Genomic DNA, 11,133 nt, shown 5'->3' on the forward strand with positions numbered 1-11,133 from the left:
AGCCACCCCACCTCTGCAACTGGGATCAAGAACTGGGGTTCTCAGGATGTCCTGATGTCTCCAAGCCTCGGTGGACCCAATGACCCCAACACATGTCCCAAGAAGGGAACGACCTGGGGAGACGGGACATCACGGCGGTGACACAGCCCCTGAACCAGGGTCATTCCGGATTAGACAGGTGAGCGTGCCACGTTAGTAGAATGGCTGGACCTATATTTGCAAACTCCCAGACTATGGCAAAATTTATAAAATTGTGTACAAACGCATGATTTCCTGGCCCACTGGTTATCTGCTGGGTGGACAGGATCTCTTCCCTGGAAAAGGGCAACACCACACCTGCTCTCTTCTGGGCCGGCCTGGTCCCACAAAGCTCATGGTCATGCCTCCACCCTGGGCAGGCGGCCCACTGATCAATTCCCTCCTGTCCCTCCACTGACCAAACCTGTCGGGGCGACTCCCACCCGTTTGTGTCTGGAAGTTTCCAGGAAAAGTTCTGTATCTGTGGGACTCCATGCTGCTTTGCAGACGTGTGCTATAGACCAGCACCTCCAGCGCACCACTCCCCATCCAAACGCTCGTGTGGCGTGCGTGTGCATGCGTGTGTGAGCATGCGTGTGTGTGCATGCGTGTGCGTGTGCACGTGTGTGCATGTGCGCGCGCGTGTGAACATGCGTGTGCGTGTGGGCACGCGTGTGGCCTTCTGCGCCGTGTCTCCTTCTCCTGAATTTCCTCTTTCTCCTGGGAACTGTCCGTTTCCAGCCCCGAGCTGGCTGGTCCTCCTCTCTCCCCCGGCCACAGCCCCGAGTGTCACCGAGTCATGGGCAGGCTTCTTCCCTGTGGCTCTTCCTCTGGACCCCACAGCCTCCACCCAGGCCAAGCAGGGCAGCACCACCCTCAGGCACCCCCAGGCCTCCCGCACCGTGTCCCACAAAGCTGTGAAAAGTGCGTGTCACTCAGGCCTCGTTTTGCTCAGAACTGTGTGGTTCGCTCCCACCTCTGCCCTACTATGGTGCCAAACCCAGCCCCCGGGGCCCACCTCCGTCCGGGCCCACCTTCGCTTCTTTGACTTGAAAAATACTGTTGCCTTCAGATCACCAAGCTCATTTGGTGATCTTGCTAATTGTAAATTTTTGCTAATTGTAAAGCATCAGGAAAACAAAGAAAGCCCTAAAGAAAACCAGAAATCAGCCCCACAGCCATCTGAGCCTCCCTGAGTGGGACGGATGGTTCAGAGGCATCTCGGCCACTGCCCTCCCGCCTTAGTGAATTACCCGTGAGCGTCTTTTGCAGACGTGTGTATTAGGGCCTCACTGCTTCCTTTCTTTTCCAATGTTTACCGCACCACTCCAGGGCCTGGGGCACGCCACGTGCTGAGCTGTGCGTGCTGACGTTTCACACAGTGATGTGCAGTGAGCATCTGCCCATCTTGGACAACTGCGAGGGCCTCCATTCTGTGGCGACCCTGTGCCCCGCGGGGAGACGTGCACCTTGTTTTAACTTGCAATTCCTGATGCTGGTGCCAATGAGCAACACGGTGTCTCCATCTGACACCTTTTGTGAATCTTAAAGAGTCCCAGCCAGATGGCACCCGATGCCAGGCCAGCAGTAGGCTTGGTCTGCTGGCTTCTGATAACAGAGCCTGTATTCTTTTCCTCTATTTTTAGTACACAATTCGTACACGTCTGCAGAGAAAATAGGAAATAAAGACAAGCAAAGAGGAGAAACTAAATCGAGTGAATGCCCACCACGGAGGAAATTTCTTGACACGTCAGATTCATTTCTAACCTGAAGATACATCTTCCACATCTATCATGGCTTACATGTAAATATCTATTCCACCTGCGCACGTGTTTGTTAGCCAAATAGGATCATACTATATATTCTATTTCTAGCTTTCTGCAAACTTACCGTTTCTCACGGCTGCCGCGTGTTTGCCGGGGCAGGGCAGCTGTGCCATGGGCCCTAACCACGCCCTGCTCTGTGACCCTGGGTGGTCACTCTCAGGAGCCGCACCGGCTGGGTCTCTAGACACACCCTGCTCCCCGCTGGTCTGACGGTGACCTCGGGGTCACCGGCAAGTGTCAGTGCGGGGTGCTGCCACCTGCAGGGTGTTCTCCTGACCCGCCCTCCAGAGGTTCCTCCTGGGGCCTGATGCAGCCCCTCCAGGGCGCTGGCCCCCATTCCGCCCCTCCCCCTGGCGCCAGCGCAGAGACCCTGGTGTTCAACCCCCACAATCTGACAATGAACAGGAGCATCTCCGCGTGTGGGAACCCTCCCCCGTGACTTCCAGCCGGTCCACACCGTCTGCAGGGGCGCCCCTCCCAGGCTTTGCACTGTCCCTATCTATTCGCAGGAGGCTATGGTGCTAGCAATCACAGACACGTTTCTCCCGTTCACCGCCTAACTTTGCTGACAGTGGGTTTGGCTGCGGACACATCTGACACCTCCAGGCTCTCAGCCCAGCAGTGTCCTTCGGTGCTTCTACACTCAGAAAGCCCCCAGAGTCTGAAAGTGGCTTTGCTGTGCTTGATGCTTCTCCTTCTTCACTGTGAGGTCTGTCTGGGTTTCCTGCTGGTGTTATGTGGGGGGGAGGCTGAAACTTGATCTTCCTGCAGGTGGCCCCGAGGAGAGGCCGTCACTGCTTGAGCCGTGCCTTGGTCTCCTCGTGGATTCTTGCGCAGCGTTGGCCCTGGCCATTTCGGGAGACACGTACGCTTCGGTTAGGATAATTGCCTTCCTCCAAAGTGTGCTTACAGTGGTGATAATAAGCTTCACTGGGTGCACACCCATGAGTGTGGCGGCTCGCATGGAAAGGCGGGAGGGCACAGCGAGCACCCGTGTCTCCGGCGAGAAGACTTAGGACGGCCCTCAGGGACAACCACGTATTTCTCCTTCCTGTTGGACCTATCAGCAACTTCTTAAGCTTCTTGTGGCAGTCCAGGTTCTCCAGAGACACGGAAGCCACAGGAGGTACGTGGCTTCATTATGAGATCGTATGATGAGGACCTGGCGCGTGGGACCACGGGGCCCCGAGAAGTCCCGCAATCTGCCGTCTGCGCGCCGGGGCTCAGGGGAGCCCGTGGTGTGATGCAGCCTGAGTCCAGAGGCCTGAGAACCAGGGGAGCCGATGGTGTGAGTTGCGGCCTGAGGACAGGACAGGAGACGAGACCTCTCCCCTCAGCCGTGAGGCTGGAAGAGGGGGCACATCCGTCCTTCCTCCACCTTTAGTTCTATCTGGGCCCTGGACTGGATGGGGCCCGGCACCCTGGGTCAGCCACCTGCTTCCCCGAGACCCCACCCACATGCCGGTCTCCCCGGGAACACCCCCCTACACACCCCCCAGAAGGAATGTCTGATGTGGGCGCCTGTGGCCAGTCCCACCGACACACAAAGGGACCCTCACCCTCTTTGGATCAGTCCCCTCACTGAGAAACAAGGTATCGCTAATCCACACACTCAAATATTCCTCCACAAGCCAGGCACATGCCTCCAGCTTCAGCTGGAAGACTAAGAAAGGGGGTTTCCCTTCTGGGGGGACCTTGTGTCCAGCCCTAAAGGGAAGGCTGTCCCAAGGGAGAGGAGAAAACAGACCCTGGTCCTGCTGCGAGAGGTATTTTGTTGTATTGCCTGGTGTTTGGGGGATGGACCTTCCCATTATTCCTCGTAGCATTTAAGTTCCAGTTCTGGTTAGTCCCAGCGCTTTCTGGGTTTCATCCTGCATTTTGTCAGGATATAACCAAATTTTATTCGTAGTGACAATATAAGCTCCTCCCTCCCATAGCTCTTAGTAATGTTTTAGGGACTAACTGACCATTTTAATTGGATGCTAGTAATGTTTTGCCACATATATGGTGTTGGTCTAAATGCCCCACATGGACATCTGGGTAAACAGTTTACATTATACCCCTATCACAGATACTGAGCCACACTCCAGAAAAGCATTCAGGGATATAGAAAATGCTCATGGTATGTTGTTAGGTGGGAAAAAAAATGCAGTCTGTATACCTCAACCCAGATTTGGGGGGGGGAAAGGATGTATGCATAGAAAGAGACTGTAGAGATACACCCCTGAACTACCTGAGGGCCTCTCAGGACAGTGGGCTGACAGTTCTGTTTTCCCCCCCTTTTACTTTACTCTGTGCCCCCAATGCAGTGGCTCAAAACAAGAGTAGCATGTCATGGATCAGAAGAACAATTATTGTTCGAATGTCTGTGCTGCCCAGAGCAATCTACACATTCAATGCCATCCCTATCAAAATACCAACAGCATTTTTCACGGGGCTAGAATAAACAATCCTAAAATTTGTATGGAACCACCAAAGACCCCAAATTGCCAAAGTAATCTTGAAAAAAAAAAAAAAAGAAAGCAAAGCTGGAGGCATCACGATTCTGGACTTCAAGCTCTATTACAAAGCTGTAGTGATCAAGATAGCATGGTACTGGCACAAAAACAGACACACAGATCAATGGAACAGACTAGAAAACCCAGAAATGAGCCTATAATTATATGGTCAATTTATCTTTGACAAAGCAGGAAAGAATATCCAAAGGGAAAAAGCCTCTTCAATAAATGGTGCTGGGTAAATTGGACAGCCACATGCAGAAGAATGAAACTGGACCACTCTTTTACACCACACACAAAAATAGACTCCAAATGGTTGAAAGACCTCAGTATGAGATAGGAAACCACTGAAATCCTAGAGGAGAACACAGGCAGTAACGTCTTTGACATCGACCACAGCAACTTCTTTCAAGACAGGTCTCCAAAGGCAAGGGAAAGAAAAGCGAAAATGAACTTTTGGGACTTGATCAAGATAAAAAGTTTCTGCACAGCAAAGGAAACAGTCAACAAAACCAAAAGACAACCTATAGAATGGGAGAAGATATTTGCAAAGGACATATCAGATAAAGGATTAGTATCCAAATATATAAAGAACTTATACAACTCAACACCCAAAAACCAAATAATCCAATTTAAAAATGGGTGAAAGACATGAACAAACACTTTTCCAAAGAAGACATCCAAATGGCCAACAGACACATGTAAAGATGCCCAACATCACTTGGCATCAGGGGAATACAAATCAAAACCTCAATGAGATACGACCTCCCACCAGTCAGAATGGCTAAAATCAACAACACAAGAAACAACAGGTGTTGGCAAGGATGTGGAGAAAGAGGAACCCTCTTGCACTGTTGGTGGGAATGCAGCTGGGGCAGCCACTCTGGAAAAATAGAACTACCCTATGATCCAGCAATCGCACTACTGGGTATTTATCCAAAGAATACAGAAACACTAATTCAAAGGGATACATGCACCCCTATGTTTATAGCAGCATTATCTACAGTAGCCAAACTATGGAAGCAGCCCAAGTGTCCACTGATACATGAATGGGTAAAGAAGAGGTGATATGTATATGTATATGTATATGTATATATACAAAAAAAAGACAAATTCTGTATGATTTCACTCATATGTAGAATTTAAGAAACAAAACAAACAAATTAAAAATGAGACAGAGAAAACAGACTCTTAAAATATAGAGAAGAAACAGAAGTTTGCTGGGGATGGGAAGAATGGGTGAAATAGGTGAAGGATTAAGAGTACATTTATCATGATGAGCACCGAGTAATGTATAGAATTGTAGAATCACTATATTATACACCTGAAACATAATACTGTATGTTAACGTCATATACTGGAATTAAAATAAAATAAAGATAAAAATTAGGGGGAAAAAAACAGCGGCAGCATGGCATTTAGACTGGACAGGAAGAAGAGCACTGAATCTAATGGTGTAGGAAATCATAGGGGCGCCTGGGTGCCTTAGCTGGTGAAGCGTCTGCCTTCGGCTCAGGTCATGATCCCAGGGTCCCGGGATCGAGTCCTACATCGGGCTCCCTGCTCCGCGAGGAACCTGCTTCTCCCTCTCCCTCTGCTGCCGCTCCCCCTGCTTGTGCTCTCTCTCTCTCTGTCTGTCAAATAAATAAAATCTTAAAAAAAAAAATAAATGTGGGAAATCCTAAAGAGTCCACATAGAAACTACCAGAACCAACATCTTCAGAAACTTTGGTTGGGCAAGGAGTTCATGGATCTGGCACCTAATGCATAAAGGAACCAGCTGACTAATTGAACTTCACCAAACTTTGAAACTTGGCTTTTCAAAAAATAGCATTAATAAGATGAAAATACAAGCACAGATTGGAAAATACTTGCAAATTACAAATCTGATGGATAGCTCCTATCCAGAATATATAAAGAATTCAATAATACAAATATAAACAACCCCATTAAAAGATTTGAGTAGACATTTCAGCAAAGAAGGCACAGAAATGGCCAAGAAGCCCATGCAAAGATGCTCAAATCATTAATCATTAGGGAAATGCAAATCAAACCATGGGGAGATGCTATTTTGCACCCACTAGTATAATGAAAAAGAGAGACAGCGAGTGTTGCTGAGGATGTGCAGGAACAAGAACCTTCACGTGTTGCTGGTGAAAATGGAAAATGGTGAAGTGACTCTGGAAAAAGACTTTGGCATTTCATAAAGTCTTAAAAGGGTCTTTACAAGTTTCTTTAAGAGTCTCACTTGTCAAGAGCTTCCATACTACACAGTTCTTCTTCCAGGAATCTGCCCAAGAGAACTGAAAGCCTAGGTCCACACAAAGACTTGTACGTGGATGTTCATGGCGGCATTTCCCCTGATAGTCCCAACGTCCACCAACTGGTGAATGGACAGACGAAAGGCAGCACATCTCTACAGCGGAATATTACTTGGCCGGCCGTAAAAAGAACAAAATACTCCCAGGTCTGCATGAGAGGACCTCAGGACCACCATGCTAAGTGAAAGAGGTCAGACTCAAGAGCCCACATATGGCACACTTCCATTTATGAGAAATGTCCAGAACAGGCAAATCTGTAGAGACAGAACCAGGCAGCGGTTGCGAGGGGCTGGAGATAGAACCGGAAGTGACTGCAAATGGGCACAAGGGAAGTTTGGGGGTGCTGACAACGACCTAAAATTGGTGGTGATGGTTGTACAGCTTTTACAAAGTTGCTAAAATCGTCTAACCGTGTACTCCAAACGGGTGGATTTTGTTGTATATTCTTAAGCAGTCTCCACGTCCAGTGCAGGCCCGATGTGGGGCTCCATCTCAGCCCTCTGAGATCCTGACCTGAGTGCAGATCAAGAGTCGGGTGCTGAGCTGACTGAGCCCCCCAGGCGCCCCATGGATTCTGTTACGTATTAATTCTACCTCAATGAAGCTGTTAAAAAAATCCACCAAGGATGATGTCTGCAGCAACGCAGGGTGGCCGGCTTCCAAGGATAAGTGGAGAGAGAGAAAATCAGCACAGATGGGGCGCCTTGAACATGGTATCTGTTTCTCACAGCTCTGGAGCCTGGAAGCCTGAGGTCAACGTGCTGGCCAATGAGGCTCCCAGGGAGGACTCTGTCCCTGCCTCAAAGAAGGAGGCCTCCCTGCCCTGTGCTCTCAAGGCAGGGAGGGAGAGAGGGGGAGGCCGAGATGGACGCAGAGACAGGGAGAGAGGAGGAGCGGAGGGGAGGGAGAGGACCCGAGAGCAAGGGGCCCGTTCCGGCCCAGCCTTGAGAGCCACGCAGGCCATGTCCACCGGCAGCTGCCCCTGGCCCACGGGAGAGGAGGGATGGGTGGCCATTGGCAGGGGCAGCCAGGGGCCTTCAGGAAGGGCGGGAGCCACCCACCGTCCGAAGTTAGGAAGACCTGGTGGTGGACGGGGTATCTGGACGGAGGCCGTGGTCTGTGCACACATAAAGTCTGGGGGGCAGAGCACACTCCCCCACCCCCCAGAGTGCCCTGTCCACGCCCCTCCTTCCTGGCCAAGGCTGCCATCCTCGGAGGCCTCTTTTCTGTGAAATGCAGGGTGTCCTTTGCTCATTTTCTGTTAGGCGCTGGAGGAGGGGCCCAGGTGCGGGATCTTGGATCTCAGGCTGTGCACCTGACCTCGGGGGTTTGGGGGTGAAGATGACTCCGGGAGGGTGCTCAGCGCAGGAGGAGGGAATGAGCTCTTCTCCCATCCCCTCGTTCAGCAACGACCAGGGCACCACCCGGCTGCCTTTGTTCCACGACCTTTGTCTCTTGTTCCGGCAAGTGGTGCATCTGCCACTGTGTTCAACGCTCTTTTCAACATCATTTTCCTGACAGGGACAGGATTCGTTGGGACGGGAGAAACATCCAGAAAGCAGGACATCACAAGCCCGTGGGAGCTCGGGCGGCTGGTGACAAGACCCGAGAGGCAAGTTCTCGTGGGATGAGCCCCCTGGCTGTTGCCACGGAGAGAGCAATGGCTCCAACCCCAGGTGTTTGCCAGTGTCTGTAGTTAGATGCCCCTACACGGCCAACTTCAAGCCGCCCAAGGGCTGGCCCTGAACGTGAGCTTGGCGAGAGCTGCAAGCAGCATTTTCACCAGCCAGAAGCAGCACAGAGCGTCCTAAAAATGCATTACACTTAGTAGCACGAGTACTGTGTATTTATTACTTTTATTTTTTGTAACATTTATTTGATTGTAAATTTATATAATTTAATTTTTAATAGTGGCTGTGAAACGGGGGTCATATTTTTTGCAGATTTTTCTACTTGATTCTTTTTTATTTTTATTTTTTTTAAAGATTTATTTATTTATTTGAGAGAGAGAGAATGAGAGAGAGCAGGAGAGGGAAGAGGGTCAGAGGGAGAAGCAGACCCCCCGCTGAGCAGGGAGCCCGATGCGGGACTCGATCCCGGGACTCCAGGATCATGACCTGAGCCGAAGGCAGTCGCTTAACCGACTGAGCTACCCAGGCGGCCCTTGATTCTTTTTTTTAACTTACTGATTTGCAAGAGCTCTTTATGTGTTAAAAAATTATTCTTTTGATATATCTTTTGCATTTTTTCCAAGTTTGTGGTCTTTTGACTTTTTTTTTTAGGAACGTAGACAAAATTATGAGTCTCATCTTTTAGAGCTTTGCAGTTTGCTTGTGAAAACCCTCCTCACTAAAAAAAATATAAACTATTCTTTCCAATTTTTTTCTGGAGCCTTTATAGTTTCACGTTTCATGATTAAATTCTTGCTCCGTCTGGAATTTATTTTAGTGTAAAAGGCAAGGTAAAGATTAAGTTTTTTAAGAAGAGTGCAGCCTGTTGTCCCCACACCATTTTGGGGGTAACCTATCTTTCCCTGGTAACCCCTGCACAGCTGTCACCCCCCCCGGGGGTCCTGGGCGCCTGAGGCGCGTTCCTGGCTCTCAGCCCCCCCCCCCACCCCCAGCTGGTCCCTACTTCGTGACCCCAGTCACTCCATCCTTAGGGCTGATGCAACCCCTTCTCCCTCTTCTGCAAAAGCGTCCTGGCCACATGCTCACTCACAGTCAGTGTTGCACGTACCTCTGGGAATTAATTTGACTATATCCAAACCGACATTTTGGTGTCGATCCCAGTTTAGGTTCAGGTTAGGACTGAATAAACCTCTCTTATTCTCCGCAGTAGAATTTTAACACTTTCTAACTTTGACAAAGTTTGTCGCCAGGAATTTTATCGCTCTTTTGCTCCTCTGAGCAGGGCCCCAGCGTCCCCGTTATCTTGCACCTGCTGATGTTTTGGCTGATGGGCGGCCGCACCCTGGTTCGCCGTCCCCTCTGTGAGACCTTCCTCACCCACTTGACCATTCCACAGACATGTGTGGAGCTACTCCCCCGACAAGTGGGGCCTCTGAGTGAACGGGCTCCCTGTCTCCGGGCTTCTGGGCGGCTCAGCTTTCACGGGCTGTTCAGGGCCCCCCATGCTGCTCCCTCCTTCCAGGTTTCTATGACTTCTCCTTCCCGGCCCCCTCTTGACCTGCATGGGCCTCCCTTACGCCCGCCCCCAGGTGGAGTGTTTGCTGGTAGGACTTCTCCAAACACACTGTGGTCGTTATCAACATTGCATTATTAATGGGTCCGTTATGGCCGTCATCACCTGCCGACTGGGTGCAGCCTCCCCTTCGTCACCCTCCGCCGTGAGCAACATGGTGGTCGTCATCTTCATCTGCACCCCACACCCTCACCTTCCTCGTCCAGCTTATTCGCCAGTCGAAACCCTTGCCACCTACAATCATGCCCATCCCTTCCCTGCTTCCCTCTCTGTCCATGCCCCCGCCAGGGTCACCTCCACCCACTTTCGCCCCCACAGTCCATTCTCCCCAGAACAACCAGGGAGCAGGAAGCTGGTGGCCTCTCCTCAGAGGAGAGGAGAGCCCCGCCTGTGGCTGATGGGCTCCTCCCTGCCCACCTCTCTGCCCGTCTCCTACAGAGTACTGTTCCTGCCAGGACGGCGCCAGCTCTGGCTGTGGGCCTCCGCACCCAACGTCTGCTCTTCTCTCTTGCTCAGAACACTCCGCCCCAAGGCTACGCCGCTTGGAGGGGTCCTGTTAGTGAGATGGCCTCCCCTGTCAGCCCTTTCCTTCCACTCCAGATGTCTGGGTGAATATATCAGACACCTCCTACCTTCCTCCACACTTCTTACATCTCCTCTGTAATTTCTTCTTTTTTTTTTTTTAAGATTTTATTTATTTATTTGACAGGGACAAAGACAGCGAGAGCAGGAACACAAGCAGCGGGAGTGGCAGAGGGAGAAGCAGGCCTCCTGCCGAGCGGGGAGCCCGATGCGGGGCTCGATCCCAGGACCCCGGGACCATGACCTGAGCCGAAGGCAGACGCTTAAGGACTGAGCCACCCGGGAGCCCTCTCCTCTGTAATTTCTGTTCGCCATGCAATCTGGTGAATTTGTCCAGGTTTGTCTTCTGCTTCGCCAATTTCGCCTTCAGCAGCACCTAATCTGCTATTGTAACCCATCCACTGAACCTTTCAAACTCTCCTGTCTCAGGACACCCTGGTTATACTCCTCCCATCTGCAAGTACAATGTTTCTGTGTGTAGTTGACCCATTCATATTCTCTGTCTGGGAGAATGTAAGCTCCACAAGGGTGAGAACTGTCCTCCGTTTTCTTTCCTGTGTTCTCAGGGTTTGAAACTGGCTCGATCATCATTTATTAAGTGAACAAATGAGGAAATATCTGAACCTCTGGACTCAACCCTGTGACCATTACTTGGATGTGCTGGCTGGGTAGCTCCTGAGGGAA

At 50.7% G+C, this 11,133-nt stretch overlaps 1 long non-coding RNA gene across 1 annotated transcript; it reads left to right on the forward strand.

Moving 5' to 3' along the window:
- Window positions 1-2,530, forward strand: LOC141373329 (uncharacterized). Its single transcript, XR_012379210.1, has 3 exons — window positions 1-178; window positions 1,665-1,822; window positions 2,354-2,530. It is a non-coding gene; the product is annotated as an uncharacterized lncRNA (long non-coding RNA).
- The last annotated feature ends 8,603 nt before the right edge of the window (window positions 2,531-11,133 follow it).

This window comes from Callorhinus ursinus, unplaced genomic scaffold (genome assembly GCF_003265705.2).
Source record: "Callorhinus ursinus isolate GAN/ISIS: 27379988/994484 unplaced genomic scaffold, GSC_fseal_2.0 scaffold8, whole genome shotgun sequence".
Lineage (NCBI taxonomy): Eukaryota > Metazoa > Chordata > Mammalia > Carnivora > Otariidae > Callorhinus > Callorhinus ursinus.